The 15,635-nt window shown below is 38.0% G+C and overlaps 4 non-coding genes across 4 annotated transcripts; all 4 read left to right on the plus strand.

Moving 5' to 3' along the window:
- The first annotated feature begins 5,471 nt into the window (after positions 1 to 5,471).
- Positions 5,472 to 5,553, plus strand: TRNAS-GCU (transfer RNA serine (anticodon GCU)). Its single transcript has one exon. It is a non-coding gene; the product is annotated as a tRNA-Ser (tRNA).
- Positions 5,554 to 7,242: 1,689 nt separating this feature from the next.
- On the plus strand, positions 7,243 to 7,324 carry TRNAS-GCU (transfer RNA serine (anticodon GCU)). The gene has a single exon. It is a non-coding gene; the product is annotated as a tRNA-Ser (tRNA).
- A 1,689-nt stretch (positions 7,325 to 9,013) lies between these two features.
- TRNAS-GCU (transfer RNA serine (anticodon GCU)) lies at positions 9,014 to 9,095 on the plus strand. Its single transcript has one exon. It is a non-coding gene; the product is annotated as a tRNA-Ser (tRNA).
- Positions 9,096 to 10,784: 1,689 nt separating this feature from the next.
- TRNAS-GCU (transfer RNA serine (anticodon GCU)) lies at positions 10,785 to 10,866 on the plus strand. Its single transcript has one exon. It is a non-coding gene; the product is annotated as a tRNA-Ser (tRNA).
- Positions 10,867 to 15,635: the final 4,769 nt, after the last annotated feature.

The raw sequence follows: 15,635 nt of genomic DNA on the forward strand, positions 1-15,635 counted from the left end.
TGATAGAGTTTTCCCCAAGCTAACTTCAAACAACAGGCACTGTAGTTGACGAGATAAGGTAACTCTGACAAAAGCCAACATACAATCTTCAGTGAAAAAACACTGACTGGTAAAAACCCTCTCAACATCTTCCCACCTAAACGCACAGGTGCTATGTTGACGAGGTGGCCGAGTGGTTAAGGCGATGGACTGCTAATCCATTGTGCTCTGCATGCATGTGTTCGAATCCCATCCTCGTCGGATTAATCTGTTTCTTCTTTCGTGTTGAATGGTTTGGTTTTCATTTTTAACCCAAGCGGTGGACACTTCAAGCATGAAAGTTTACAATACGCCTGTGCTGCTATCAAACTTTGCAGAGTCAGATCTGTAAATCCACTTGTTTTAATTTGTAAAGGTTGATGCCATCCTATATTCTGTAAAGAAAATTATATCCTCTAATTCCTTTTAAAGTGTTTCAACAGCAGATAATTTTTTTTCTCAATTGCACTATATTAGGGCTGTGGGAAATTAATATTTGATGACAAACAAGAGTAAAAGTCCTCTTTTTGGGGTAAAAACCCACAAAATGAGATGAAGAATAGAAAGCACTGCTGACATTCAAAATCAAGATTTTCCATTTACTAAATAGGCTCTTTGACCAACTAAGCCAAAGGACAAACAGGTGTGATACATTAGAAAGCCTGCTTAGAGAGTTAAACAGCCCTAAAATGAGATAAAGAAGGAAGAGGACTGCTGGCATTCAAATTCAAAATTTTCTGTTTACTAAACAGGCTCTTTGACCAACTAAGACAAAGGACAAACAGGTGTGATACATTAGAAAGCCTGCTTAGAGAGTTAAGAAGCCCCAAACTGACATAAAGAAAGAATAGCACTGCTGGCATTCAAATTCAAGATTTTCTGTTTACTAAACAGGCTCTTTGACCAACTAAGACAAAGTACAAACAGGTGTGATACATTAGAAAGCCTGCATAGAGAGTTAAGAAGCCCCAAACTGACATAAAGAAAGAATAGCACTGCTGGCATTCAAATTCAAGATTTTCTGTTTACTAAACAGGCTCTTTGACCAACTAAGCCAAAGGACATAAAGGTGAGAGACATTGGATAAACGGATTAGAGATGCATAGAAAGGAGGCATTTCAAAACAAAAGCAACTGGTTTTACATTGTCATGCTTGAAGCCATCTTTCTTCCTTTATATCTCTTAGATAGAAGAGATTTTTAATCTCACAATTGCACTATCAGTCTCAAGTGAAACACCTATTTTTAAGATAGGAAGCTTCTTTGTGCGGAGATGAAAACAAGGCACTGCTGCGATTCAAACTCAGGATCTCCTGTTTATTAGACAGGCGCTTTAACCAACTAAGCCACAGCACCTGAAGATGGCATGCATTTGAAATCCAAGGAAGATTGAAGCACCAATCGAACATTCAACTGGTTAGCGCAGCAAAACAATATTGAGCTTGAGTTCCATTCCACGTAGAGCAGAAACATGGAATAAGATTTCAATCTCAGTCATAACACTTAAGAAGCCAAGTAAATTTTGAAGAGCATTCATTTAAAAGACTGACAAATTTACAGAAGCTGTATCGAGGACAAAGGCTTTGAAGTTTTGCAATTGAATGAGCCATCTTTTAGCACAGCTGAAATTTGGGACTTGTTTTGCTTCCAAGATATGACACAGAATAGACAGACTGAAGAAATGCCATGGCAAAACCGAAAGGAGGAAAAATTATGACTAATTGATATTAAAAACCTCAGCACTGGTTCATTTCTGATAGAGTTTTCCCCAAGCTAACTTCAAACAACAGGCACTGTAGTTGACGAGATAAGGTAACTCTGACAAAAGCCAACATACAATCTTCAGTGAAAAAACACTGACTGGTAAAAACCCTCTCAACATCTTCCCACCTAAACGCACAGGTGCTATGTTGACGAGGTGGCCGAGTGGTTAAGGCGATGGACTGCTAATCCATTGTGCTCTGCATGCATGTGTTCGAATCCCATCCTCGTCGGATTAATCTGTTTCTTCTTTCGTGTTGAATGGTTTGGTTTTCATTTTTAACCCAAGCGGTGGACACTTCAAGCATGAAAGTTTACAATACGCCTGTGCTGCTATCAAACTTTGCAGAGTCAGATCTGTAAATCCACTTGTTTTAATTTGTAAAGGTTGATGCCATCCTATATTCTGTAAAGAAAATTATATCCTCTAATTCCTTTTAAAGTGTTTCAACAGCAGAGAATTTTTTTTCTCAATTGCACTATATTAGGGCTGTGGGAAATTAATATTTGATGACAAACAAGAGTAAAAGTCCTCTTTTTGGGGTAAAAACCCACAAAATGAGATGAAGAATAGAAAGCACTGCTGACATTCAAAATCAAGATTTTCCATTTACTAAATAGGCTCTTTGACCAACTAAGCCAAAGGACAAACAGGTGTGATACATTAGAAAGCCTGCTTAGAGAGTTAAACAGCCCTAAAATGAGATAAAGAAGGAAGAGGACTGCTGGCATTCAAATTCAAAATTTTCTGTTTACTAAACAGGCTCTTTGACCAACTAAGACAAAGGACAAACAGGTGTGATACATTAGAAAGCCTGCTTAGAGAGTTAAGAAGCCCCAAACTGACATAAAGAAAGAATAGCACTGCTGGCATTCAAATTCAAGATTTTCTGTTTACTAAACAGGCTCTTTGACCAACTAAGACAAAGTACAAACAGGTGTGATACATTAGAAAGCCTGCATAGAGAGTTAAGAAGCCCCAAACTGACATAAAGAAAGAATAGCACTGCTGGCATTCAAATTCAAGATTTTCTGTTTACTAAACAGGCTCTTTGACCAACTAAGCCAAAGGACATAAAGGTGAGAGACATTGGATAAACGGATTAGAGATGCATAGAAAGGAGGCATTTCAAAACAAAAGCAACTGGTTTTACATTGTCATGCTTGAAGCCATCTTTCTTCCTTTATATCTCTTAGATAGAAGAGATTTTTAATCTCACAATTGCACTATCAGTCTCAAGTGAAACACCTATTTTTAAGATAGGAAGCTTCTTTGTGCGGAGATGAAAACAAGGCACTGCTGCGATTCAAACTCAGGATCTCCTGTTTATTAGACAGGCGCTTTAACCAACTAAGCCACAGCACCTGAAGATGGCATGCATTTGAAATCCAAGGAAGATTGAAGCACCAATCGAACATTCAACTGGTTAGCGCAGCAAAACAATATTGAGCTTGAGTTCCATTCCACGTAGAGCAGAAACATGGAATAAGATTTCAATCTCAGTCATAACACTTAAGAAGCCAAGTAAATTTTGAAGAGCATTCATTTAAAAGACTGACAAATTTACAGAAGCTGTATCGAGGACAAAGGCTTTGAAGTTTTGCAATTGAATGAGCCATCTTTTAGCACAGCTGAAATTTGGGACTTGTTTTGCTTCCAAGTTATGACACAGAATAGACAGACTGAAGAAATGCCATGGCAAAACCAAAAGGAGGAAAAATTATGACTAATTGATATTAAAAACCTCAGCACTGGTTCATTTCTGATAGAGTTTTCCCCAAGCTAACTTCAAACAACAGGCACTGTAGTTGACGAGATAAGGCAACTCTGACAAAAGCCAACATACAATCTTCAGTGAAAAAACACTGACTGGTAAAAACCCTCTCAACATCTTCCCACCTAAACGCACAGGTGCTATGTTGACGAGGTGGCCGAGTGGTTAAGGCGATGGACTGCTAATCCATTGTGCTCTGCATGCATGTGTTCGAATCCCATCCTCGTCGGATTAATCTGTTTCTTCTTTCGTGTTGAATGGTTTGGTTTTCATTTTTAACCCAAGCGGTGGACACTTCAAGCACGAAAGTTTACAATACGCCTGTGCTGCTATCAAACTTTGCAGAGTCAGATCTGTAAATCCACTTGTTTTAATTTGTAAAGGTTGATGCCATCCTATATTCTGTAAAGAAAATTATATCCTCTAATTCCTTTTAAAGTGTTTCAACAGCAGAGAATTTTTTTTCTCAATTGCACTATATTAGGGCTGTGGGAAATTAATATTTGATGACAAACAAGAGTAAAAGTCCTCTTTTTGGGGTAAAAACCCACAAAATGAGATGAAGAATAGAAAGCACTGCTGACATTCAAAATCAAGATTTTCCATTTACTAAATAGGCTCTTTGACCAACTAAGCCAAAGGACAAACAGGTGTGATACATTAGAAAGCCTGCTTAGAGAGTTAAACAGCCCTAAAATGAGATAAAGAAGGAAGAGGACTGCTGGCATTCAAATTCAAAATTTTCTGTTTACTAAACAGGCTCTTTGACCAACTAAGACAAAGGACAAACAGGTGTGATACATTAGAAAGCCTGCTTAGAGAGTTAAGAAGCCCCAAACTGACATAAAGAAAGAATAGCACTGCTGGCATTCAAATTCAAGATTTTCTGTTTACTAAACAGGCTCTTTGACCAACTAAGACAAAGTACAAACAGGTGTGATACATTAGAAAGCCTGCATAGAGAGTTAAGAAGCCCCAAACTGACATAAAGAAAGAATAGCACTGCTGGCATTCAAATTCAAGATTTTCTGTTTACTAAACAGGCTCTTTGACCAACTAAGCCAAAGGACATAAAGGTGAGAGACATTGGATAAACGGATTAGAGATGCATAGAAAGGAGGCATTTCAAAACAAAAGCAACTGGTTTTACATTGTCATGCTTGAAGCCATCTTTCTTCCTTTATATCTCTTAGATAGAAGAGATTTTTAATCTCACAATTGCACTATCAGTCTCAAGTGAAACACCTATTTTTAAGATAGGAAGCTTCTTTGTGCGGAGATGAAAACAAGGCACTGCTGCGATTCAAACTCAGGATCTCCTGTTTATTAGACAGGCGCTTTAACCAACTAAGCCACAGCACCTGAAGATGGCATGCATTTGAAATCCAAGGAAGATTGAAGCACCAATCGAACATTCAACTGGTTAGCGCAGCAAAACAATATTGAGCTTGAGTTCCATTCCACGTAGAGCAGAAACATGGAATAAGATTTCAATCTCAGTCATAACACTTAAGAAGCCAAGTAAATTTTGAAGAGCATTCATTTAAAAGACTGACAAATTTACAGAAGCTGTATCGAGGACAAAGGCTTTGAAGTTTTGCAATTGAATGAGCCATCTTTTAGCACAGCTGAAATTTGGGACTTGTTTTGCTTCCAAGTTATGACACAGAATAGACAGACTGAAGAAATGCCATGGCAAAACCAAAAGGAGGAAAAATTATGACTAATTGATATTAAAAACCTCAGCACTGGTTCATTTCTGATAGAGTTTTCCCCAAGCTAACTTCAAACAACAGGCACTGTAGTTGACGAGATAAGGCAACTCTGACAAAAGCCAACATACAATCTTCAGTGAAAAAACACTGACTGGTAAAAACCCTCTCAACATCTTCCCACCTAAACGCACAGGTGCTATGTAGACGAGGTGGCCGAGTGGTTAAGGCGATGGACTGCTAATCCATTGTGCTCTGCATGCATGGGTTCGAATCCCATCCTCGTCGGATTAATCTGTTTCTTCTTTCGTGTTGAATGGTTTGGTTTTCATTTTTAACCCAAGCGGTGGACACTTCAAGCATGAAAGTTTACAATACGCCTGTGCTGCTATCAAACTTTGCAGAGTCAGATCTGTAAATCCACTTGTTTTAATTTGTAAAGGTTGATGCCATCCTATATTCTGTAAAGAAAATTATATCCTCTAATTCCTTTTAAAGTGTTTCAACAGCAGAGAATTTTTTTTCTCAATTGCACTATATTAGGGCTGTGGGAAATTAATATTTGATGACAAACAAGAGTAAAAGTCCTCTTTTTGGGGTAAAAACCCACAAAATGAGATGAAGAATAGAAAGCACTGCTGACATTCAAAATCAAGATTTTCCATTTACTAAATAGGCTCTTTGACCAACTAAGCCAAAGGACAAACAGGTGTGATACATTAGAAAGCCTTCTTAGAGAGTTAAACAGCCCTAAAATGAGATAAAGAAGGAAGAGGACTGCTGGCATTCAAATTCAAAATTTTCTGTTTACTAAACAGGCTCTTTGACCAACTAAGACAAAGGACAAACAGGTGTGATACATTAGAAAGCCTGCTTAGAGAGTTAAGAAGCCCCAAACTGACATAAAGAAAGAATAGCACTGCTGGCATTCAAATTCAAGATTTTCTGTTTACTAAACAGGCTCTTTGACCAACTAAGACAAAGTACAAACAGGTGTGATACATTAGAAAGCCTGCATAGAGAGTTAAGAAGCCCCAAACTGACATAAAGAAAGAATAGCACTGCTGGCATTCAAATTCAAGATTTTCTGTTTACTAAACAGGCTCTTTGACCAACTAAGCCAAAGGACATAAAGGTGAGAGACATTGGATAAACGGATTAGAGATGCATAGAAAGGAGGCATTTCAAAACAAAAGCAACTGGTTTTACATTGTCATGCTTGAAGCCATCTTTAGTCCTTTATATCTCATAGATAGAAGAGATTTTTAATCTCACAATTGCACTATCAGTCGCAAGTGAAACACCTATTTTTAAGATAGGAAGCTTCTTTGTGAGGAGATGAAAACAAGGCACTGCTGAGATTCAAACTCAGGATCTCCTGTTTACTAGACAGGCGCTTTAACCAACTAAGCCACAGCACCTGAAGATGGCATGCATTTGAAATCCAAGGAAGATTGAAGCACCAATCGAACATTCAACTGGTTAGCGCAGCAAAACAATATTGAGCTTGAGTTCCATTCCACGTAGAGCAGAAACATGGAATAAGATTTCAATCTCAGTCATAACACTTAAGAAGCCAAGTAAATTTTGAAGAGCATTCATTTAAAAGACTGACAAATTTACAGAAGCTGTATCGAGGACAAAGGCTTTGAAGTTTTGCAATTGAATGAGCCATCTTTTAGCACAGCTGAAATTTGGGACTTGTTTTGCTTCCAAGTTATGACACAGAATAGACAGACTGAAGAAATGCCATGGCAAAACCAAAAGGAGGAAAAATTATGACTAATTGATATTAAAAACCTCAGCACTGGTTCATTTCTGATAGAGTTTTCCCCAAGCTAACTTCAAACAACAGGCACTGTAGTTGACGAGATAAGGCAACTCTGACAAAAGCCAACATACAATCTTCAGTGAAAAAACACTGACTGGTAAAAACCCTCTCAACATCTTCCCACCTAAACGCACAGGTGCTATGTAGACGAGGTGGCCGAGTGGTTAAGGCGATGGACTGCTAATCCATTGTGCTCTGCATGCATGGGTTCGAATCCCATCCTCGTCGGATTAATCTGCTTCTTCTTTCGTGTTGAATGGTTTGGTTTTCATTTTTAACCCAAGCGGTGGACACTTCAAGCATGAAAGTTTACAATATGCCTGTGCTGCTATCAAACTTTGCAGAGTCAGATCTGTAAATCCACTTGTTTTAATTTGTAAAGGTTGATGCCATCCTATATTCTGTAAAGAAAATTATATCCTCTAATTCCTTTTAAAGTGTTTCAACAGCAGAGAATTTTTTTTCTCAATTGCACTATATTAGGGCTGTGGGAAATTAATATTTGATGACAAACAAGAGTAAAAGTCCTCTTTTTGGGGTAAAAACCCACAAAATGAGATGAAGAATAGAAAGCACTGCTGACATTCAAAATCAAGATTTTCCATTTACTAAATAGGCTCTTTGACAAACTAAGCCAAAGGACAAACAGGTGTGATACATTAGAAAGCCTGCTTAGAGAGTTAAACAGCCCTAAAATGAGATAAAGAAGGAAGAGGACTGCTGGCATTCAAATTCAAAATTTTCTGTTTACTAAACAGGCTCTTTGACCAACTAAGACAAAGGACAAACAGGTGTGATACATTAGAAAGCCTGCTTAGAGAGTTAAGAAGCCCCAAACTGACATAAAGAAAGAATAGCACTGCTGGCATTCAAATTCAAGATTTTCTGTTTACTAAACAGGCTCTTTGACCAACTAAGACAAAGTACAAACAGGTGTGATACATTAGAAAGCCTGCATAGAGAGTTAAGAAGCCCCAAACTGACATAAAGAAAGAATAGCACTGCTGGCATTCAAATTCAAGATTTTCTGTTTACTAAACAGGCTCTTTGACCAACTAAGCCAAAGGACATAAAGGTGAGAGACATTGGATAAACGGATTAGAGATGCATAGAAAGGAGGCATTTCAAAACAAAAGCAACTGGTTTTACATTGTCATGCTTGAAGCCATCTTTCTTCCTTTATATCTCATAGATAGAAGAGATTTTTAATCTCACAATTGCACTATCAGTCGCAAGTGAAACACCTATTTTTAAGATAGGAAGCTTCTTTGTGAGGAGATGAAAACAAGGCACTGCTGAGATTCAAACTCAGGATCTCCTGTTTACTAGACAGGCGCTTTAACCAACTAAGCCACAGCACCTGAAGATGGCATGCATTTGAAATCCAAGGAAGATTGAAGCACCAATCGAACATTCAACTGGTTAGCGCAGCAAAACAATATTGAGCTTGAGTTCCATTCCACGTAGAGCAGAAACATGGAATAAGATTTCAATCTCAGTCATAACACTTAAGAAGCCAAGTAAATTTTGAAGAGCATTCATTTAAAAGACTGACAAATTTACAGAAGCTGTATCGAGGACAAAGGCTTTGAAGTTTTGCAATTGAATGAGCCATCTTTTAGCACAGCTGAAATTTGGGACTTGTTTTGCTTCCAAGTTATGACACAGAATAGACAGACTGAAGAAATGCCATGGCAAAACCAAAAGGAGGAAAAATTATGACTAATTGATATTAAAAACCTCAGCACTGGTTCATTTCTGATAGAGTTTTCCCCAAGCTAACTTCAAACAACAGGCACTGTAGTTGACGAGATAAGGCAACTCTGACAAAAGCCAACATACAATCTTCAGTGAAAAAACACTGACTGGTAAAAACCCTCTCAACATCTTCCCACCTAAACGCACAGGTGCTATGTAGATGAGGTGGCCGAGTGGTTAAGGCGATGGACTGCTAATCCATTGTGCTCTGCATGCATGGGTTCGAATCCCATCCTCATCGGATTAATCTGTTTCTTCTTTCGTGTTGAATGGTTTGGTTTTCATTTTTAACCCAAGCGGTGGACACTTCAAGCATGAAAGTTTACAATACGCCTGTGCTGCTATCAAACTTTGCAGAGTCAGATCTGTAAATCCACTTGTTTTAATTTGTAAAGGTTGATGCCATCCTATATTCTGTAAAGAAAATTATATCCTCTAATTCCTTTTAAAGTGTTTCAACAGCAGAGATTTTTTTTTCTCAATTGCACTATATTAGGGCTGTGGGAAATTAATATTTGATGACAAACAAGAGTAAAAGTCCTCTTTTTGGGGTAAAAACCCACAAAATGAGATGAAGAATAGAAAGCACTGCTGACATTCAAGATCAAGATTTTCCATTTACTAAATAGGCTCTTTGACAAACTAAGCCAAAGGACAAACAGGTGTGATACATTAGAAAGCCTGCTTAGAGAGTTAAACAGCCCTAAAATGAGATAAAGAAGGAAGAGGACTGCTGGCATTCAAATTCAAAATTTTCTGTTTACTAAACAGGCTCTTTGACCAACTAAGACAAAGGACAAACAGGTGTGATACATTAGAAAGCCTGCTTAGAGAGTTAAGAAGCCCCAAACTGACATAAAGAAAGAATAGCACTGCTGGCATTCAAATTCAAGATTTTCTGTTTACTAAACAGGCTCTTTGACCAACTAAGACAAAGTACAAACAGGTGTGATACATTAGAAAGCCTGCATAGAGAGTTAAGAAGCCCCAAACTGACATAAAGAAAGAATAGCACTGCTGGCATTCAAATTCAAGATTTTCTGTTTACTAAACAGGCTCTTTGACCAACTAAGCCAAAGGACATAAAGGTGAGAGACATTGGATAAACGGATTAGAGATGCATAGAAAGGAGGCATTTCAAAACAAAAGCAACTGGTTTTACATTGTCATGCTTGAAGCCATCTTTCTTCCTTTATATCTCATAGATAGAAGAGATTTTTAATCTCACAATTGCACTATCAGTCGCAAGTGAAACACCTATTTTTAAGATAGGAAGCTTCTTTGTGAGGAGATGAAAACAAGGCACTGCTGAGATTCAAACTCAGGATCTCCTGTTTACTAGACAGGCGCTTTAACCAACTAAGCCACAGCACCTGAAGATGGCATGCATTTGAAATCCAAGGAAGATTGAAGCACCAATCGAACATTCAACTGGTTAGCGCAGCAAAACAATATTGAGCTTGAGTTCCATTCCACGTAGAGCAGAAACATGGAATAAGATTTCAATCTCAGTCATAACACTTAAGAAGCCAAGTAAATTTTGAAGAGCATTCATTTAAAAGACTGACAAATTTACAGAAGCTGTATCAAGGACAAAGGCTTTGAAGTTTTGCAATTGAATGAGCCATCTTTTAGCACAGCTGAAATTTGGGACTTGTTTTGCTTCCAAGTTATGACACAGAATAGACAGACTGAAGAAATGCCATGGCAAAACCAAAAGGAGGAAAAATTATGACTAATTGATATTAAAAACCTCAGCACTGGTTCATTTCTGATAGAGTTTTCCCCAAGCTAACTTCAAACAACAGGCACTGTAGTTGACGAGATAAGGCAACTCTGACAAAAGCCAACATACAATCTTCAGTGAAAAAACACTGACTGGTAAAAACCCTCTCAACATCTTCCCACCTAAACGCACAGGTGCTATGTAGATGAGGTGGCCGAGTGGTTAAGGCGATGGACTGCTAATCCATTGTGCTCTGCATGCATGGGTTCGAATCCCATCCTCATCGGATTAATCTGTTTCTTCTTTCGTGTTGAATGGTTTGGTTTTCATTTTTAACCCAAGCGGTGGACACTTCAAGCATGAAAGTTTACAATACGCCTGTGCTGCTATCAAACTTTGCAGAGTCAGATCTGTAAATCCACTTGTTTTAATTTGTAAAGGTTGATGCCATCCTATATTCTGTAAAGAAAATTATATCCTCTAATTCCTTTTAAAGTGTTTCAACAGCAGAGATTTTTTTTTCTCAATTGCACTATATTAGGGCTGTGGGAAATTAATATTTGATGACAAACAAGAGTAAAAGTCCTCTTTTTGGGGTAAAAACCCACAAAATGAGATGAAGAATAGAAAGCACTGCTGACATTCAAAATCAAGATTTTCCATTTACTAAATAGGCTCTTTGACAAACTAAGCCAAAGGACAAACAGGTGTGATACATTAGAAAGCCTGCTTAGAGAGTTAAACAGCCCTAAAATGAGATAAAGAAGGAAGAGGACTGCTGGCATTCAAATTCAAAATTTTCTGTTTACTAAACAGGCTCTTTGACCAACTAAGACAAAGGACAAACAGGTGTGATACATTAGAAAGCCTGCTTAGAGAGTTAAGAAGCCCCAAACTGACATAAAGAAAGAATAGCACTGCTGGCATTCAAATTCAAGATTTTCTGTTTACTAAACAGGCTCTTTGACCAACTAAGACAAAGTACAAACAGGTGTGATACATTAGAAAGCCTGCATAGAGAGTTAAGAAGCCCCAAACTGACATAAAGAAAGAATAGCACTGCTGGCATTCAAATTCAAGATTTTCTGTTTACTAAACAGGCTCTTTGACCAACTAAGCCAAAGGACATAAAGGTGAGAGACATTGGATAAACGGATTAGAGATGCATAGAAAGGAGGCATTTCAAAACAAAAGCAACTGGTTTTACATTGTCATGCTTGAAGCCATCTTTCTTCCTTTATATCTCATAGATAGAAGAGATTTTTAATCTCACAATTGCACTATCAGTCGCAAGTGAAACACCTATTTTTAAGATAGGAAGCATCTTTGTGAGGAGATGAAAACAAGGCACTGCTGAGATTCAAACTCAGGATCTCCTGTTTACTAGACAGGCGCTTTAACCAACTAAGCCACAGCACCTGAAGATGGCATGCATTTGAAATCCAAGGAAGATTGAAGCACCAATCGAACATTCAACTGGTTAGCGCAGCAAAACAATATTGAGCTTGAGTTCCATTCCACGTAGAGCAGAAACATGGAATAAGATTTCAATCTCAGTCATAACACTTAAGAAGCCAAGTAAATTTTGAAGAGCATTCATTTAAAAGACTGACAAATTTACAGAAGCTGTATCGAGGACAAAGGCTTTGAAGTTTTGCAATTGAATGAGCCATCTTTTAGCACAGCTGAAATTTGGGACTTGTTTTGCTTCCAAGTTATGACACAGAATAGACAGACTGAAGAAATGCCATGGCAAAACCAAAAGGAGGAAAAATTATGACTAATTGATATTAAAAACCTCAGCACTGGTTCATTTCTGATAGAGTTTTCCCCAAGCTAACTTCAAACAACAGGCACTGTAGTTGACGAGATAAGGCAACTCTGACAAAAGCCAACATACAATCTTCAGTGAAAAAACACTGACTGGTAAAAACCCTCTCAACATCTTCCCACCTAAACGCACAGGTGCTATGTAGACGAGGTGGCCGAGTGGTTAAGGGGATGGACTGCTAATCCATTGTGCTCTGCATGCATGGGTTCGAATCCCATCCTCGTCGGATTAATCTGCTTCTTCTTTCGTGTTGAATGGTTTGGTTTTCATTTTTAACCCAAGCGGTGGACACTTCAAGCATGAAAGTTTACAATACGCCTGTGCTGCTATCAAACTTTGCAGAGTCAGATCTGTAAATCCACTTGTTTTAATTTGTAAAGGTTGATGCCATCCTATATTCTGTAAAGAAAATTATATCCTCTAATTCCTTTTAAAGTGTTTCAACAGCAGAGAATTTTTTTTCTCAATTGCACTATATTAGGGCTGTGGGAAATTAATATTTGATGACAAACAAGAGTAAAAGTCCTCTTTTTGGGGTAAAAACCCACAAAATGAGATGAAGAATAGAAAGCACTGCTGACATTCAAAATCAAGATTTTCCATTTACTAAATAGGCTCTTTGACAAACTAAGCCAAAGGACAAACAGGTGTGATACATTAGAAAGCCTGCTTAGAGAGTTAAACAGCCCTAAAATGAGATAAAGAAGGAAGAGGACTGCTGGCATTCAAATTCAAAATTTTCTGTTTACTAAACAGGCTCTTTGACCAACTAAGACAAAGGACAAACAGGTGTGATACATTAGAAAGCCTGCTTAGAGAGTTAAGAAGCCCCAAACTGACATAAAGAAAGAATAGCACTGCTGGCATTCAAATTCAAGATTTTCTGTTTACTAAACAGGCTCTTTGACCAACTAAGACAAAGTACAAACAGGTGTGATACATTAGAAAGCCTGCATAGAGAGTTAAGAAGCCCCAAACTGACATAAAGAAAGAATAGCACTGCTGGCATTCAAATTCAAGATTTTCTGTTTACTAAACAGGCTCTTTGACCAACTAAGCCAAAGGACATAAAGGTGAGAGACATTGGATAAACGGATTAGAGATGCATAGAAAGGAGGCATTTCAAAACAAAAGCAACTGGTTTTACATTGTCATGCTTGAAGCCATCTTTCTTCCTTTATATCTCATAGATAGAAGAGATTTTTAATCTCACAATTGCACTATCAGTCGCAAGTGAAACACCTATTTTTAAGATAGGAAGCTTCTTTGTGAGGAGATGAAAACAAGGCACTGCTGAGATTCAAACTCAGGATCTCCTGTTTACTAGACAGGCGCTTTAACCAACTAAGCCACAGGACCTGAAGATGGCATGCATTTGAAATCCAAGGAAGATTGAAGCACCAATCGAACATTCAACTGGTTAGCGCAGCAAAACAATATTGAGCTTGAGTTCCATTCCACGTAGAGCAGAAACATGGAATAAGATTTCAATCTCAGTCATAACACTTAAGAAGCCAAGTAAATTTTGAAGAGCATTCATTTAAAAGACTGACAAATTTACAGAAGCTGTATCGAGGACAAAGGCTTTGAAGTTTTGCAATTGAATGAGCCATCTTTTAGCACAGCTGAAATTTGGGACTTGTTTTGCTTCCAAGTTATGACACAGAATAGACAGACTGAAGAAATGCCATGGCAAAACCAAAAGGAGGAAAAATTATGACTAATTGATATTAAAAACCTCAGCACTGGTTCATTTCTGATAGAGTTTTCCCCAAGCTAACTTCAAACAACAGGCACTGTAGTTGACGAGATAAGGCAACTCTGACAAAAGCCAACATACAATCTTCAGTGAAAAAACACTGACTGGTAAAAACCCTCTCAACATCTTCCCACCTAAACGCACAGGTGCTATGTAGACGAGGTGGCCGAGTGGTTAAGGCGATGGACTGCTAATCCATTGTGCTCTGCATGCATGGGTTCGAATCCCATCCTCATCGGATTAATCTGTTTCTTCTTTCGTGTTGAATGGTTTGGTTTTCATTTTTAACCCAAGCGGTGGACACTTCAAGCATGAAAGTTTACAATACGCCTGTGCTGCTATCAAACTTTGCAGAGTCAGATCTGTAAATCCACTGGTTTTAATTTGTAAAGGTTGATGCCATCCTATATTCTGTAAAGAAAATTATATCCTCTAATTCCTTTTAAAGTGTTTCAACAGCAGAGATTTTTTTTTCTCAATTGCACTATATTAGGGCTGTGGGAAATAAATATTTGATGACAAACAAGAGTAAAAGTCCTCTTTTTGGGGTAAAAACCCACAAAATGAGATGAAGAATAGAAAGCACTGCTGACATTCAAAATCAAGATTTTCCATTTACTAAATAGGCTCTTTGACAAACTAAGCCAAAGGACAAACAGGTGTGATACATTAGAAAGCCTGCTTAGAGAGTTAAACAGCCCTAAAATGAGATAAAGAAGGAAGAGGACTGCTGGCATTCAAATTCAAAATTTTCTGTTTACTAAACAGGCTCTTTGACCAACTAAGACAAAGGACAAACAGGTGTGATACATTAGAAAGCCTGCTTAGAGAGTTAAGAAGCCCCAAACTGACATAAAGAAAGAATAGCACTGCTGGCATTCAAATTCAAGATTTTCTGTTTACTAAACAGGCTCTTTGACCAACTAAGACAAAGGACAAACAGGTGTGATACATTAGAAAGCCTGCATAGAGAGTTAAGAAGCCCCAAACTGACATAAAGAAAGAATAGCACTGCTGGCATTCAAATTCAAGATTTTCTGTTTACTAAACAGGCTCTTTGACCAACTAAGCCAAAGGACATAAAGGTGAGAGACATTGGATAAACGGATTAGAGATGCATAGAAAGGAGGCATTTCAAAACAAAAGCAACTGGTTTTACATTGTCATGCTTGAAGCCATCTTTCTTCCTTTATATCTCATAGATAGAAGAGATTTTTAATCTCACAATTGCACTATCAGTCGCAAGTGAAACACCTATTTTTAAGATAGGAAGCTTCTTTGTGAGGAGATGAAAAAAAGGCACTGCTGAGATTCAAACTCAGGATCTCCTGTTTACTAGACAGGCGCTTTAACCAACTAAGCCACAGCACCTGAAGATGGCATGCATTTGAAATCCAAGGAAGATTGAAGCACCAATCGAACATTCAACTGGTTAGCGCAGCAAAACAATATTGAGCTTGAGTTC

This window comes from Dendrobates tinctorius, unplaced genomic scaffold (genome assembly GCF_039654945.1).
Source record: "Dendrobates tinctorius isolate UK_male_01 unplaced genomic scaffold, ASM3965494v1 ptg000204l, whole genome shotgun sequence".
NCBI lineage: Eukaryota > Metazoa > Chordata > Amphibia > Anura > Dendrobatidae > Dendrobates > Dendrobates tinctorius.